Source organism: Carassius gibelio, chromosome A18 (genome assembly GCF_023724105.1).
Source record: "Carassius gibelio isolate Cgi1373 ecotype wild population from Czech Republic chromosome A18, carGib1.2-hapl.c, whole genome shotgun sequence".
NCBI lineage: Eukaryota > Metazoa > Chordata > Actinopteri > Cypriniformes > Cyprinidae > Carassius > Carassius gibelio.
In genome coordinates, this window is record NC_068388.1 from 16579601 (window position 1) to 16593914 (window position 14314).

The window sequence follows — 14314 nt, forward strand, 5'->3', positions numbered from 1 at the left end:
AATCGAAATTCGTACACTAAATGTAAATTTTTTTTGGTTGTGATGTTTTCTGTCCGTGACATACAAAGAGCCAAAAGATTTCCAATGATGCACTGGGCTGAGCAGCTGCCTGTGGAGGCTCGATGGTGGAGGATTTGGCGTCACCTTTGACCTTACTGACTTTAGTTAACTGTGAATTATGTTGGCATGTTTTATTGTTCTGAAACAGATTGGGAAGATCACAGCAGACAGCTTCAGAAAAAGTTTTTTGGAGTGGGAGGCTGTTAGATTTGAGGTGGATAAGATCTGCAGGGAGGAGCATTTTGTCTGCCCTGCATGCACCCCAGACATGCTTGCTGTTTCTGTGGATGGAAATCGCAAGCACTACCGCTTTAAGAATGCAGCAAGGTACTTACAAAATGTGTGTAATTTGCAGTGTTGTTAAAGTAACCTTGGCTGTGTCATATTGAAGGTCAATGTGTATCTTTCTTTCATTTAGATCTGAAGAAAAAGCCTTACTTGATGGCATCTTCATTGCAAAAGATGATGAAGTAGAGAGATTTGTGGATTACATTCATTCTACCACCAACCATGTAAACTTGTTTTATAATATTTAAAAAAAAAAAACACCAATAACATCTTGACATTGTTTGGGTGATTCCTTACTTTTTATAACAACCTTTTTCCATTTTGTAGGTCTCTGGAAGAGGTGTCTGTGTAGGGGAGTGGTCAGCTGCAAGGGAAACGTCTCAGAAATCCTCAAGTAAAATTGATGAGGAGGGACTTGAGCTTGCAGTCTGTCAACATGGAGTTTTTCTCGCTGCTCTCAACATGTTCAGGGGAGAAATATATGCTTACCTGCAGAACAAGCTGGCAAATACGCCAATAAGCTTTTTTGCCATGGATATAACCTGCAAGCCTTACCTCAACAAAGTGACAAAAAGCTGCCCGGAGCTCCAGCACCTTCTGAGCATGAAACCATTCCTCTCAGTGTTTCATGCCAAAGCCCATGATTTTAAATGCGAGGTAAGAAAACATTAAAATGTCATTGACTGTCCCTAAACACCTGCAAAAGGAATGTTGGCAGCTTTTAAGTATTTTCTTCAATAGGTTAAATGGAGTGGAGCTTACCAGCATGGGGCCGGATTGACACTTGGGGAGGAGGTTGAGCAGTGTAATGCCTTCCTCTCTAGGATTGCTGTGACCACGAAGCACATGTCCAAAGCAGGTAAGGTAACCACACACTGCACAAGACTGAAAGTGTTACAAGAAAATTGTAGCCAGTGAGGGACATGTGGTACAACACAGATTTTTTTTTTTTTTTTTTTTTTTTTTTTTTTTTGTAGGGCGTACTGACATGCTTACATTGATGGCCATGCGCTGGAATCAGCAAAAGTTTAATAACTTGGCTACTTCACTTGCCTGCCGATATCAGAAGGTAGAGATGAGTATTGTTATTTTCTTATATTGTAAATACCTTCTATTGTATATTTTTGTAGGTATAACATTTTTCTACTTTCATTTCCTTTTTTTGTTATTTGAAGGCCACAAAACGTCTGGAAAGCCAACTTCAGGACCTGGAAAGCATGAGAATCCAGCTGGCAGTGACACAAGTTGAAGTTGAGGGCTGGGTCACTGATATTAAGGAGTGGGCAGAAGGTGAAAGTTATACTATTACTTCAATGGCTCAGTTCTGCAGAATAATGGGAGACATGCTTCTGCAAGTAATTATTGTTTTAAAATGAAATCATACATGCACTGTTTTTTTTGGTCATGTACTTATGCAATAAAAATGCATTTGCAAAATTTAGTATGTACTATACACTATACACACTGGAAATAATGTCAAAACAAAGTACCCTGAAAGTACCTGAATGGTGCACAGTCCAGAAGTTTGGACATTTCTTGCAGTTAGTGGATCCCATCTTGGCTACGTTGTCATTTTCTTTGGTACCCTGTTACATACTTCCTATACACGCTAATAAATATGAAATGATTGAGACTCGCCTGTCCTTCCCCTAGGAGCGTTTTTTTTTTTTTTTTTTTTATAAAGGAAAAAAAAGCAACAAGGGATAATCCTTATGACTTCACTATAGCGTTTCAGTTACTGCCATGAAAATGTGAAATGTATACACTTTTTTTTTTTTCTTCTTCTCAGCAAAAGCATCCCAAAAGAATGCCGATCTTGACACGGTGATCAATAGAATAGAGGTGCTGGTGGCCAGCATTAAAAGAATGTCCCAGCGCCTTTACAAAGACACCGATGGCAGCAAAGGTCGGGCCCAGATCCGGCGCAAAATCAGAGAGGAGAAGGCCATTCTTAGCTCTGTTGTTTGAAAAATACAACAGTATGGTTCCAGATACAGAAAGAATTGCCTTTGACATCATTCTCTCTGACGAGACAGTTTGGCCATGGCAACTTTCACATGGTGGTACACAAATCTGTTGCCAATTTTGTTTAATTCACAGTAGCAAAAAAATAATTATGCCTTATCCCAGATTATCTCAGAAATTCTTTGAAAAATAGTCATACTTACAATTGACTTATTTTCCACAACTGTATCCCAGACGCTGTAGATTTGAAAACCAAGAGGAAGGCGTTTGATGTTGTGATGGCTATAAGGAGACTTGAGGAGGAGAAAAAGATTGTTCTTTCTGAGATGGCAAAGCATTGGAAATCTCTCTCCACTCGTGCAGACACACTCAAGGAGATGTCATGCCAGCTTTCCAGTGAGGCATTGAAAAGTACACATTAATTAATGCATTAAAATACTATACTGTACTGAATTTTTTTTTTTCTGATAATGTTTTGTTTTACAAGGTGAGTTGTGGGATCTAAATGAAGAAGGGATCAAGGGTTTCCTCAGCTTAACTTTGAGAAAGAAGCAAGAAGTCATCAGAAGGATGAAGCATGCAAGAGACTGTTATGCTAAAGTTTTGACTGGAACAAGTATGGACATCCAGAATGATTGGGATGGATACGACAGTGACTCTGAATTGTCAGATGAGTTTGATGAGCTCTCAAGTGAGAAATGAGCATTAAGTCATTTTTGTTGCAGAGTTTCCTTTTTATTTTTTTATTTTGTTTATTTTTTTCTCCCACTCTAACAATGCAGCCCCTATTTCTGATACTATGGGGGGGTCAGAAATGTTGCTGTGGGGGGCCACCACGGTCAAATCAACATGGAGGAAACACTGTTTGTGTGTCAGATATGCTTGAATAATAGTATTCATCATATCTACATGTGACATTACAACAATAATGAATGTAATTAATTTAAGTAACTGTTTTTCCAATAGTAATCTTCTGTTTATGGTAGAACAAAACTATGTGCAGAAAAGTTTGCAGGAAGGTATAAATATGTGCATTGTAATAATAATAATAAACATAATTCCACTAATGTCATCTGTTGTGGCAAATCTGAGTTTTCCAACAGTTTTACATTGACACACAAACCCATTTTTTTTTTTTTCTCTGAAAGCATCCTTGACAGGACTTAATCAGCTGCTTCTCATGTGCAGTGAAAGTACAAAGAGGTTCAACAAATGCAAAAACTGGCCCAAAACTTGAAAATGTGACTTAATTATATACACAATAGTGGTTATTATATACACACAATTCAATTTTTCAGAATTTGGATGTTTAATAGGGAAGCCTGATTGAATTACTTCAAGATTTGCTTTAATAACTACTTAAAAATACAGCCTAATAGCTCGTTTGACTAATTTGCATTTGTTTTAACTTGTAATGTTTGAAAAACAAAAAATAAACCATACAAAGAGAAGCTTTTTTTTTTTCATACATGTTATTTAATTTTCTAATATTGTGGTTGATGAATATTAATAGCAGAGACTACAGGGGAAAAAAAAAAACATGAGCATATTTATGTGTGAGACTTTGATTTAAAATCGCAATGAATTATTCCATTTTTGGCACACTTCTTGCTCAGCCTTCTGCACACAGACACAAGGAAGTAGACAGACTGGCTAAACCGACCGTCTGCCAGCCGCCTCACGTCACAAAGGTCAGTTAATTCTCAGCACATAGAGACTGTTTCACCTAGATATCACACTATAGAGACTGTGTCTGTTCCCCGAACCAGAAAATACAAAAAACGTCCAAACTTAATAGTTAAGTAACAATTTAATTTAGGTTCAACAAATAAAAAAACAGATGCAATACGAATAAACAAATGATAAAGCTTGGCTTACTGAATATCAGATCCCTTTCTACGAAAACACTTTCTGTAAATAATATGATCACTGATCATAATATAGATGTGCTCTGTTTGACAGAAACCTGGCTAAAACCTGATGACTACATTATTTTAAATGAGTCCACCCCCCAAGATTACTGTTATAAACATGAGCCGGGTCTAAAAGGCAAAGGGGGAGGAGTTGCTTCAATTTATAACAATGTTTTCAGGATTTCTCTGAGAGCAGGCTTCGAGTATAACTCGTTTGAAGTAATGGTGCTTCATTTAACATTATCCAGAGAAACCAATGTTAATGATAAATCCCGTTATGTTTGTACTGGCTACTGTATACAGGCCACCAGGCCACCATACAGACTTTATTAAAGAGTTTGGTGATTTTACATCCGAGTTAGTTCTGGCTGCAGATAAAGTTTTAATAGTTGGTGATTTTAATATCCATGTTGATAATGAAAAAGATGCATTGGGATCAGCATTTATAGACATTCTGAACTCTATTGGGGTTAGACAACATGTTTCAGGACCTACTCATTGTCAAAATCATACTCTAGATTTAATACTGTCACATGGAATTGATGTTGATAGTGTTGAAATTATGCAGCCAAGTGATGATATCTCAGATCATTATTTAGTTCTGTACAGCACATTCGAACACTAAAGAGAGTAGCCCGGAAAATGGAGCGGAGCTGTAGGAAAACAAAACTAGATCCAATTTCTTTTCTTCTCTTTTAGAAGGAAACAAACAACCCCAGGTATTTATTCAATACAGTGACGAAAAATAAAGCATCAACAAGTGTTGGTTCAGTTGCTTTGACGCAATCTTTTTTGTCTAAAGTGCTATATAAATAAAGGTGACTTGACTTGGCAACTCACACATCTCATTTAACCATTTTACAAGCTGATGAAAGGGTCATGACATGGGTCAGAAGGTATCAGATGTCATAAATGTTGAACCAATCCATCAGCTCTGCGCCTATTGGTGTGTATATGGACAATACCTTTGGCTGGAAGGCCCATGTTGAAAGTGGGTGTAATCATTTAGAGCAAACACTCATGGTGAATCAGAAGGTTTTATATTATACAAGGCTGCATTACAGAGTATTTTAATATGAAGATTGTGGAGCAAGCATAAAGAATGGGGTCTGATCCATCTTTATTCTCCATACCAAGTATGAGTTCTTATCCTCTGGCAGAAGATATAGGTACCCCAATCTAAATGTAACATTTCTAAATTATAGCCCTATTTGGACCTACAGTACCTCTGCTTTTTAAGTTATCTTCCTGATGTATCCAAATTCCTTAGCATATCCAAAACCTCAGAACAACTTGATGATGTAACAGAAACTATGGACTCTCTCTTTTCTAGCACTTTAAATACAGTTGCTCCTTTACGCTTAAGGAAGATTAAGGAAAACAGTTTGACACCATGGTATAATGAGCATACTCGGACCCTAAAGAGAGCAGCCCGAAAAATGGAGCGCAGCTGGAGGAAAACAAAACTAGAGGTATTTCGTATTGCTTGGCGGGAAAGTAGCATATCCTACAGAAAAGCATTAAAAACTGCTAGATCGGATTACTTTTCTTCTCTTTTAGAAGAAAACAAACATAACCCCAGGTATTTATTCAATACAGTGGCTAAATTAACGAAAAATATAGCCTCAACAAGTATTGACATTTCCCAACACCACAACAGTAATGACTTTATGAACTACATTACTTCTAAAATCGATACTGTTAGAGATTAAATTGCAACCATTCAGCTGTCAGCTACAGTATCACATCAGACAGTGCACTATAGACCCCCTAAGGAACAGTTCCACTCATTCTCTACTATAGGAGAGGAAGAATTGTATAAACTTCTTAAATCATCTAAACCAACAACATGTATGTTAGACCCTATACCATCTAAGCTCCTAAAAGAGGTGCTTCCAGAAGTCATAGGTCCTCTTCTGACTATTATTAATTCCTCAGTGTCATTAGGATATGTCCCCAAAACCTTCAAACTGGCTGTTATTAAGCCTCTCATAAAAAAAAACACAACTTGACCCCAAAGAACTTGTTAATTATAGACCAATCTCGAATCTCCCTTTTCTGTCCAAGATACTAGAAAAGGTGGTATCCTCACAATTATATTCCTTCTTAGAGACAAATGGTATATGTGAGGATTTCCAGTCAGGATTTAGACCGTATCATGGTACTGAGACTGCTCTCCTTAGAGTTACAAATGATCTGCTCTTATCATCTGATCGTGGGTGTATCTCTCTATTAGTTCTATTGGATCTTAGTGCTGCGTTTGACACAATCAGTTCATAGCAGTGAATGAAGATGTATCATATCGATCACAAGTGCAGTATGGAGTACCTCAAGGCTCAGTACTAGGGTCGCTACTCTTCACGCTTTATAAGTTACCCTTGGGAGATATCATCAGGAAACATGGTGTTAGCTTTCAATGTTATGCTGATGATACTCAGCTCTATATTTCTTCACGGCCCGGTGAAACACACCGATTTGAAAATCTAATGGAATGCATAGTCGATATAAAAAATTGGATGACGAGTAATTTCTTACTGCTAAATTCAGGAAAAACAGAGGTGTTAATTATAGGGCCTAAAAACTCTGCTTGTAATAACCTAGAACACTGTCTAAGACTTGATGGTTGCTCTGTCAATTCTTCGTCATCAGTTAGTAACCTAGGTGTGCTGCTCGCAATCTTTCCTTAGAAAGCCACGCTTCTAGCATTTGTAAAACTGCATTTTTCCATCTCAAAAATATATCTAAATTACGGCCTATGCTCTCAATGTCAAATGCAGAAATGTTAATCCATGCATTTTTGACTTCAAGGTTAGACTATTGTAATGCTTTAGTGGGTGGTTGTTCTGCACGCTTAGTAAACAAACTACAGCTAGTCCAAAATGCAGCAGCAAGAGTTCTTACTAGAACCAGGAAGTATGACCATATTAGCCCGGTCCTGTCCATACTGCACTGGCTCCCTATCAAACATCGTATAGATTTTAAAATATTGCTTATTACTTATAAAGCCCTGAATGGTTTAGCACCTCAGTATTTGAATGAGCTCCTTTTACATTATACTCCTCTACGTCCGCTACGTTCTCAAAACTCAGGCAATTTGATAATACCTAGAATATCAAAATCAACTGCAGGCGGCAGATCCTTTTCTTATTTGGCGCCTAAACTCTGGAATAACCTACCTAACATTGTTCGGGAGGCAGACACACTCTTGCAGTTTAAATCTAGATTAAAGACCCATCTCTTTAACCTGGCATACACATAACATACTAATGCTTTTAAAATCCAAAACCGTTAAAGGATTTTTAGGCTGCATTAATTAGGTAAACCAGAACCGGAAACACTTCACATAACACCCTATGTACTTGCTACATCATTAGAAGAATGGCATCTACGGTCACCGTGGCCACCAGATCCAGTCTGTATCCAGATCAGAGGGTCACTGCAGTCGCCCGGATCCAGTTTGTATCCAGACCAGATGGTGGATCAGCACCTAGAAAGGACCTCTACTGCCCTGAAAGACAGCGGAGACCAGGACAACTAGAGCCACAGATACAGATCCCCTGTAAAGACCTTGTCTCAGAGGACCACCAGGACAAGACCACAGGAAACAGATGATTCTTCTGCACAATCTGACTTTGCTGCAGCCTGGAATTGAACTACTGGTTTCGTCTGGTCAGAGGAGAACTGGCCCCCCAACTGAGCCTGGTTTCTCCCAAGGTTTTTTTCTCCATTCTGTCACCGATGGAGTTTCGGTTCCTTGCCGCTGTCGCCTCTGGCTTGCTTAGTTGGGGTCACTTCATCTACAGCGATATCATTGACTTGATTGCAAATAAATGCACTATTTAAACTGAACAGAGATGACATTCCTGAATTCAATGATGAACTGCCTTAACTATCATTTTGCATTATTGAGACACTGTTTTCCAAATGAATGTTGTTCAGTGCTTTGACGCAATGTATATTGTTTAAAGCACTATATAAAAAATAAAGGTGAATTAAAACTTGATATAATGTTGTTTGAGGCCGGTTGTGCAATAACTTCATGATATAACGCAAATGGTTCTGTGTTGCTCGTCACTGTTTGTGAAACATGAGCAATAGATTGTTACTGTGTGATGTGCTTCAGCAGGGTTGCCAACTCTCATGCATCTGGCGTGACACTCACGCTTGGACTTAAGCGTAAGATTGATGCTGAAAGCATGAGTGTCACGCCAGATGCGTGAGAGTTGGCAACCCTGGCTTTAGTCTGACTACATATCACTTTGTTTATGTTGTTTTTTATTGTAAGTATAGATCAGCTGTATGATAAAACAATATGTCAAGTGTTATGTGTGAAGCATTTGAACTCAAGACAGATATCCCTCTGGGGACAATAAAGAAGGCTATCGCCCAAAGAGCATCATCTGCAAACCATGAAATGTAAAAATTTTAACGTTGTAGTAGGACAAAATTGTCAACAGGGCTATAGCCAGCACATCATTGGAAAGGTCTCAACATGGGGATTAACATATTTCAGTCTGAAGAGGATACATTACTCCTGCTTTGAAATATTGACCTCTGAACCTTGAACCCAGTCGTTCTTTGAAGGCTTGTCATTCAGCAGACGTAAGACCAGCAGTTATAGAAAGCTCTGGGCCTTTGCTGTCATGTAGATATGGTCACCACAGTTTAACCACTGTAAGCACTGTCAAATATGGTAGTAAGCTATTTTCACCTATTTAACGATTACATTTTTTAAATTTGATGACACCAGTGTGTTCACCATCCCCCAAAAAAACAGGGTGTATCCAAAATTGTACACTTTTGACTTCTAATTATGAGAAATATACCAATATACTTTAAACTACAACTCCCATAAGAGACGCGCCACATAAACTGTCTCAAAGCATGTGCGTTATTCCGGGATGGGTGGGGGGACATGTTCGACTCCTGTCGACGGAGCACACAATACATGAGACAAATACATGAAACCGTATTTTGTTATTATTGTTATCTGTATTGTTTAAATCTATCTTCAAATACTACGTTAGACAAAAACATCAATATAATGTATATTATGTTTTTTTTTTTTTTTACTTTTTTAATTCAAGAAATGTTTTACAATAGTGCAAACACACATTTCAATTTTGCTAATATTTTTTATTTTTTTATTTTTTTACGTCACTTCTGGAGTGTTGTTGCTGGTGACAAAACCAATGATTATATATATATATATATATATATATATATATATATGTACATTGAAGCGATACTGCCGTTAAAGACCAGCTGATCGCTGTCCGATTGTGTGAATGAATGCCCCCATTGCATTATGGAATATAGGCTTTGAATACGTCTAGGATCATATAGTAATATTCTGTATTACAGCATACTGTAATATTTCTCCGGTAATTAGACTAAAATAATATGCAAATAAAGAAATTAATACCATGATAACATCTAAATAAATATTGATAGGTGTAGCGTTATAGTTTTAAGAATATAAATAAACAACATATAGATTGAAATAATAACATTTAAAGTGTAAAAAAAATATATTGTCTTCTGCTTTTTACCCATCCGGGGGTAGACTTGCACACACACATTCAGTGTGTCAAAGTAAATGGAAAAGGCCACTAGTGCAGCAGCCTTTAGAAACTTTCCTGAATTAAAAACCATGCTTTCACATTTTTAGAGGCTTCTGGTCCCTCTTAAAATCTGGTCCTGGTAAGCCTGTTCATTTATCCACCCCTGCCTACCTCAGCTACCCTTTATACAGAAAATGTATGATTTAGCTGGTGGAATCAGCTGTCTCTTCATGGTGTCAGTTAATATGAATGAAAACATGTCCCACCTTCCTACAAATTTTGGTGCATCATATTGCAATATATCATTTGATGTGTTGAAGAATATTTCAGCTAAATGGCTAACCCACAAGGTGAATGCAAAGACATAAACAGAAATATAGTAACACTTTGATTTATTTGAACACAGCTTTTAACACGAATCAGTAATAAAGAAAAAAGAGCATGACAGCATGTTAGGGTGGAAACAATTGAAATTGTTTCTAGAGCAAAGTACTGAGCCATTTATCTAGAGCAAAGTACTGAAAAATGTATTTAATCTGGAATTACGAACTTGCTAGAAATTTCCCTGAGGAAATCTGACAAGCCCTAGATCACCAGGGGGTTGTCTCCACAGAGACAAAGGAACTTTTCCCTCCGCTTCAGATCGCGGACGTTCATTGGCTGTTAACGCGAAAAGAGACGGGGACCATCTCAAGCCATAAGAACGACCGAACAAGGTCCGCCCTCTCTCTTCCTCTCTTCTTACGCTGACTCCCTTCCCTCCTGCATTGACCAACGTTGCTTCCGCGCGGCCTAGCGCAAGCCCCCCTCAGCACAGGGGCTGAGAGAAAAAGCCATTGTAATGGCTCCTTTGGAAGCTTTCGTTTTTGTTGTTTCTTTTCTTTTCTTTACTAAGTTTATTCAACTATTCGCCTCTCCACGCAAGGAAGACGAATTCTGGAACATTGTTTGTTGAACCTTTCAAATACCGCGCGAGGACAGAACAAAAGACCACGTGCTCCAGCGTGCGCCGGTCTCCAGCACGCGCACGCCGGTTTCAAAAGATCCAGCACGCCCCGATGTCCAGCTCACGCACATTGGACACTTTGCAAGTATCACTTTCTCTATGGAGATTTAAATGCTGCTTTAAATTGTTGATGTGATCTGATCGTTGTTGGCTTCCAAAAGTTACTGACTATGATTTCCATGCCTGAGCTCCTTATGTGACCTCATTCTATTTTCTCTCTCTCTCTCTCTCTCTCTCTCTCTCTCTCTCTCTCTTTTATTTGGATTCCGTTATGTCTTGTATAAAGCTAACTGTTTGTATTGTCGTACGCATATTTACTCTGTGTGATTTGTAGTTTGATGTATTACTAGTTTAATTATTAAAAACCCATATACTGACGATTGGCTTGGACTCCACCCCACTTACATTACGAGTCACTGAGATGTCTGATCTATAGCTACAAGCTCTAAATTTAGAAACTAAATTTATCATAAGGATAGGATAATGTTTTCATGGCCAGAGAATATTTTTCCTTGAATTATAAGGCGTGATAACTTTATTGAAAATTGATAGGTCAACAGTGGTTTGCTGGACAAACCGCTGTTTGATTTGCAGTAATTTACAGTAAGAGCTATCACAACAATTGATATGAAGAATGGAATATTGACATATTAATGAGTAAATTACAATGCCCTGTGATTATTTATTGGTATAGGCAATTGAGCTATTTTTCATAATCAATCAAATTTAATGTAACTGTCATCTGAGATATAAATTAATCATATTCCTGATTAATTATTCAAATTCCCTGTATATCATTTGAGTTAATTATTCTGTAAAACTCAATGTTGTAACATTTTAGTGGAGGAACGCGGGCATCTCAAACTTCGTTTTGTGAGCAATCAATCTGTGTATATGGTTTTTAATAATTTCTGCACGTGCGCTATGAAATTATGTAATGTTACTTGTGAGATAAGTCGCAAGACGCGAACTCACTCAACTGACTGAGGCAAAAGCTGGTCAGTCAGCGCGCTAGGTATTTGTAGAAACTTAACAGTATAGTCACTGTTATTTTTAATTAAAGTAAACTGCAGTATAATGTTAAAAGTATCCTGTTAAGAAAGACCAAAATCTTTTTACAGTGAGAACATTTTAATATGAATAATTAAAAGATAAAGAAATCTTTTAATAGTTGCAACATGTAAATCTGAACCTGAGCGATGTTCCTCTGATTCAGTTAAAAAGGCCTTGCTTATTAAATATCGTTATTGAATTTGTGGTAAACCACATGATATTCAAAAAAATAAACGATAAAAACTCCTGGTCTAAAATTGGCTTAGCTACCCGATTTTTTAACCTAAAACATTTAAATCATAAGTGCTATTTTGATAAATGTTTATTGGAGTCAACAGTTGGAAAATTCCTGTTTTTATTACAGTTGTGTTTTGGAAGTGAACGGATCCTTCCCTCAACCTATGTTAATATAGCACCTCAGAGATTAAAACCTTTGGTTTGTTAATTGTGATTTTTGATGCAGAAAATCAGACTGACAAAGATCAGATAATTTGTAAGTAATATTGAAATTGTAATTTCTCTATCTAAACACCAGAGGGAACGTGTGGGTTAGAAATTTCAGGGTATGCCCTGCTTTCTGATTCCAGCTTGCATGAGTGCAAAGCTGCCATCCTGTGGCCGTTTCAGATAATGCGCTCTGATTGCTAATTTATAATCCCCTGTGATGTATTTGAATTAGATGTTTAAATTCTCAATAATTATTTGCATTTACAGCTTTGCTCGTGCGAATATTATTACAGGGAAACAAAAGAATGTTCCCTGCCTTTGACTGTTTACATTTACTTTGAGTTTGGTTCAAACATGATTTGAATTAAAATTTAATTGTTTAATAGTGGAAATCTAGATGTTTCAGGTCAACCACTGATTGACCCACTTAGAAGGTAAGCCATCTAGTGGCAGTCTCCTGTTAAATCGACTAACAGACCTCTGTCTTTTCCATTCTGTTTTGAATTGCATGTCCACTTTTACCCTTTTTGATTAATCTCACCCTGTTTGATTAATTTCATAATTATTAATGATAACTTACAAGCTATCATGGGTTATTATAGGATATTATTCAGATTTTCCTTTTAATTCTTACATGCTTATTTTAAATTTTGATTTTAAACCAGTTTTGAATTGTTAATTTGAATTAAGTTTTCTGCTCAGCAGGTTAAAGACAGAGAAGCAGTACTTCCCCCCCTTGTGGTGAAAACCAGCTACTCCTTCTCCCTTGTTTCATTCCTGTCTTTTAATTTGATGTTTATTATTTTTCTTCTCTCTTTTGACTTAGGTCATTTTGATAATTACCATTATTATCATAATTCCTTTGTTTTGTTTTATTATTATTATGTAAAGCTGTTACCTTTCCTCTCTACATATATATTTACTCAATTGATGTTAAACAAACCAAACCTTAATTAACTTTAAGTTTCCTTTGTTCATCCTTTGTGTATTTGATTGTAGAACTCCCTCGGTGATTGGACAGTCATCTCAGGTTTCCAGTGAGCAAGGCTGCCCGACCGGTTTTACCGATACTGGCTGCGAGTGAAACTCGGTTCCTCTTGTCTCAAGAGACATCAGCAATTTTGGCACTCCAAAGGTTGTGCTAAAAGTCACAAGCCGTTCGAGACGGCGCCACGCCAGAGTAACAGAGGACCGGGGACACTGCGGTTGAGTGTTTGGGGAGCATCGGAGAGGTTGACCAAGCCACTGGTTCCCACCTGAATGACTTCAATTCAACCAGGTGAACCAAAAGTGATAAAACCTAACCACTTATTATAAGCCACAGAATATTAGATATTCCCCCGGATATATTTTAAGTGTTTGACCCTTTTGCTTCTTTAAGCCACACCATATCTCTAGGTTTCCTACCCAGATAGCCCACTTCCTTGTTGGCCCTATCTTAAAACCTAGCAGTAGGCTTCGGCCTCCTCATTCACACTAACACATTGTGTTTCTATTGTTTTCATCTCATTTCAAGTGTTGTGTTTCACTTTGATCTTTTTCTACCCTCTGTTCTGTTGTGATTTGTTTCTTTCATTTCACATAGAGACAGTAACCTGGGAGCCACCAACGAAGTTAAATAGTAGAGCGACCACCAGCAGCCGGTGTCATCACACGACCCGCTAGGCTACTGCCTGTCAAATCTCCATTTCAGGTCCTTCGTTGACCCAAGTTAATTGGCTACTTAACTGTCTGACTGTTTGCATCAGTCAGCCCCAAAATTCTCATAAACGGCACAGCCCGTATGAATATAGCTCGTTAAACGTAGAACGAACTTGCATTGGTCTTTTTGTGTGTGTGTGCTGTGCTTCTCTCACCGACAGAGAACCAGGATGTTCCAGGCATCCAGTCCAGCAGTCCACGGGGGCCACCTCTCGACATGGTTGAAAGCAGTGATGACCCCCTTCCTGCCCAAGGACGCCAGTAACCTGCAGCACCCAGAGCAACTAGACACCGAGCTAGATGAACTGATGGCACGC

At 37.9% G+C, this 14314-nt stretch overlaps 1 long non-coding RNA gene across 1 annotated transcript; it reads left to right on the top strand.

The window, feature by feature from the left end:
- The first annotated feature begins 1006 nt into the window (after nt 1–1006).
- On the top strand, nt 1007–3319 carry LOC127933961 (uncharacterized). Its single transcript, XR_008147641.1, has 6 exons — nt 1007–1207; nt 1326–1417; nt 1524–1638; nt 2138–2408; nt 2548–2709; nt 2801–3319. It is a non-coding gene; the product is annotated as an uncharacterized LOC127933961 (long non-coding RNA).
- The last annotated feature ends 10995 nt before the right edge of the window (nt 3320–14314 follow it).